Here is a 3710-nt window from a genome sequence, read left to right on the forward strand (position 1 = left end):
GATGTTGAGGGGAATTTATATAGGCCTGGAAGGAAGTAGTAGGAATATTTGTTTGTATTCAAACTCTTAGGGATAATAAGAAACTTTTTAAAGGAAACAACAACAACAACAAAAACAAAAACAACAACCAACCAGAAGAACACAAAAATTCCACTCTGTGAAGTATCTGAGGAAATATCTCTTTTTAATGATTTTTCTTATGTTGCTAATGCACATGGATTTTTAACATTTCTGTTTGTGCAATTCCTTATCAGATCTGTGTACAGGCACGTACTGAAGATAGGATGGAAACTAGTTGTTTTTCATCAAAGAGAGTAGACAAACACAATGCCTGCTTTTCAAAAAGAACTTGAAACTTAGTTATCTTTTTTTAAATCATGAATTAACTTATCAGTGTTTCACTGTACAAAATTCTTAGTATATTGGAACCTGCTGTTTGCCACCTTAGTTATGCAAACCAAATTGTCTGTTCCTATATAATTGTTCTATTTAAATTGTGTTGAATACCAGTATCTAAAAAACTGTAGGCATAAATAGTACTGAACTTTCATTGAGTTACTGAGAAGCAGATCTTCCCCACAAGTGCACTACAGGGGTAGTTATGCCATATATATATATATATATATATATATATATATATATATATATATATATATATGTGTGTGTATACACACACACAGCATTGTATTTGTTCTGTCCATTAATGACTAATATTTGACAACATTTACAATATTAATGAAGTTAATCTAAGAGAATCTACTTATATATTTTCTTATGTTTCAATACCTAGTATTAATAAGAGAACTAGTCAAAATAATTATGGGCAAATTATGTCAAAAACTTATAAATTCTTGGTGTTAGTCTACATGCAGTTTAGTTTTTGGTGTAAAGGTCTTTGGCTGCAGGAAAGAACATTTGGTTCACTTCACTAATAGGACTGTCTCAATGCTGGGATGGCTTCTTAGTACTTTTTCTGCCCTTGATTTTTAGCAGTTATCTGTGATTGCATAAATGGAGTTACATGAAGATGTACTTATATTTATTTGAAGTCAGAGTACATAACCGATTACTACAGTAATTAGGACGGAGACAGGCAATACAACTGCCCAATATTTTTGGAGCCAATAGGTTAAGCCTAAGGAATTTAGCCAAGATCCAGGAATAAAACCTGGATCACACGAGATGTAGTATGAAGCCAAATGGGTTACTTAAGAAAATAACTAAGCCATAAATCTCTCTTTCTGGCAATGGTGATGCATTTTCCATCATTTCCCACAGTAGCTTTACACAATCTTGAGTCCTTCAAGCGCCCGCTCAGGCTGCTCCCGACAATTGTCCACTTTCCCGAATCCACCGTGCAAGCGCCCTGCCCTGGCGCAGCGCACGGAGACTCTTGTCCGGCTGGAACGCAAGAGCTGCAAACTTACGTTTATATTCTCCTTTCTTTCCCTTTCTTTCCGTAGACTCCATATGGAAAGTTTGGAACTATTTTCTAGTAAGTGGTGGTGGTGATGGGAATTAGAATGGAAGAAACTCGCAAGGGTAAACAGATTGTTGACAATAACTTTTAAATAGGGTATAGGCCTCTTTTAATTCTAGTGTTTTGTGATTCTTTTTCACCACAGATATTGCCAAAAAGTATGTTTTGTCAAAAGTGTGGACTTCTGAGTTTCATATGCAAGGTGGCTTACTATCTAGTGCAATCACCACAAAGTGTTTATGAGTGCTTCACTGCATATAGCGCTGGGCTAGGGGCTGACGAGAGAACTTCACAGACTGTGTTCCCATCCTCAAGTTATTTATAACAGAAAGTGAGAGGAACAAGAAGAAGTCCAAAACACAGAATTAGATGAAAAAGTGCGTAAAGCATGTAGTGTTTTGCTTTTAATTCAGTAAAATGTCTGTTGGGCAGCTTGGTTAGTATAGGGCAGAGTGGTTGAAGGTACAAAACTTCATCTGAAGTTATTCACCCGAAAACTTGGAATTCATGAATATAGGTCCCCCCTATACAGCAAGGATTCTCGGTCTCTGTCTTTTGCATTTAAACCCAAATCTCTGGATGGCTGAAAACAATGGAAATTACTACAGTTCCTCATAATTGATCACTCTTGTCAAAGCCAGATTGATGATAAGGCTGGGAATTAAGGAAGCAAAATAGTCCACATGGATTTGAAAATAAAAATAAATGTGCTATTGAGCTGCTGAAACTATATCATTAAATAGCCCTAAGAGACATCACAAAAGTTTATATATGTTTTAACCTGGTCAGTATGAGGTTTGTATTTAAGTGGTTTCTTCTCTCAATTAAAATTGCCTTAGGCTTTGGCTATTTAAAAAAATTAATATTCATGAACACTTCTTTTATTAATTAATGTAGATGTTTGTTTACAACCCAACTCTAATTTGTAAGTGCGAAAATTTATTTATTCATTCTACATCTCTTAGTATTTACTCTGTGCCAGGGATGATGATAGTGATTGTTTTTAAGTTAATATTAAAGCTTATGTAAATTTCTGTGAGCTGTATTTACCTAAATTCAAAGAAATCATGACTGAAGAACAGACCAAGGCACCTGAAGTGGGCCTATCATCACATTTGGTCTAGATTTCTATTGTAGCACTTATCACACTTTCCTTTTTACATTAATTTTGCTGCTGGAATGAGAGCAGAGTACGGTCTGCATTTGATCATCACTGTTCTCAGTGTCTAACACACAACCTGCAACATGATAGAGACCTCAACAGGGTAGTTTGGATGAATAAAACACCACATAAACAAACATTGCTCTTTCTAAGGATATTTTTATTTTCATTGAATGGTGAGGCCATTTCACTCTCTTGGATGTCTTCCCTAGGAAAAGTAAAAATCTTTTCATTAAAAACCTGGGTTATTTAAATATCTTTTTTTCCAGAATTTGACTGAATATTGATCTGAAGCACTTTGACTTGACTTTGAATTTGATCTGAAGCACTAAGATCCATCTTATTGGAATCTGATTCACGTCATTTTTGTAATAATTAGGACCTTCAGGTTCCAATGGAGTATTTGATCGACATTTATGAAAACAGCTATTTTGTACTAATCTTAAGAATATTTTTCACTTTGCTTGGTAGGTGAAATCAGGCTTTGGAGAAGCAGTTCTTGTTTGGGGGGGATGCTGATGATGGGCTTTCTGAGAAACCCTTTTTATTCATCTACCGTTATTAGCTTTCTATGTATTCCATGGGTTTATGTGCACATAAACACATTTTTTTAATGAGTGTTTTGAATATGAAACAGTGCTGAAAGGAGACAGCAGTCATATGCTTCCAGAGGGTTACGTAATTCATGTGAAAATCTTGATAATCCTCATTTAGGGTGGGAGTCAGTAGTATACATTGGAGTAAAATCCCAGCACTGCATATATTAGATCTCACATAGGATTGTCATTTACTGTTGAGTAGACTGTGCACTGCACACACACACACACACACACACACACACACACACACACCCATCTAAAGTGCACACCATTTATATCACAGATATTAGCAATTTGAATATTAAGAATTTCATGGCAGAAGACAATAAAATTTCTTGTTCTAATAAAATCAGTATGTTATGATTCATTTTCTGACAAATGGAAGTAGAATATCTTGAGGAAGAGTTACTTTTTTTAAAAAAAAATTTGCACAAATGTTCTCTATGAGCTAGTCGTGGCCTGAACTCGG

The 3710-nt window shown here is 35.1% G+C and overlaps 1 pseudogene; it reads right to left on the reverse strand.

Annotated features, from left to right (window-relative positions):
• Nucleotides 1-873: 873 nt before the first annotated feature.
• LOC109453311 (phosphatidylinositol N-acetylglucosaminyltransferase subunit P pseudogene) lies at nucleotides 874-1269 on the reverse strand (annotated as a pseudogene).
• Nucleotides 1270-3710: the final 2441 nt, after the last annotated feature.

This window comes from Rhinolophus sinicus, chromosome 17 (genome assembly GCF_057876585.1).
Source record: "Rhinolophus sinicus isolate RSI-liver-muscle chromosome 17, RSI-T2T, whole genome shotgun sequence".
In the NCBI taxonomy this organism is placed as follows: domain Eukaryota; kingdom Metazoa; phylum Chordata; class Mammalia; order Chiroptera; family Rhinolophidae; genus Rhinolophus; species Rhinolophus sinicus.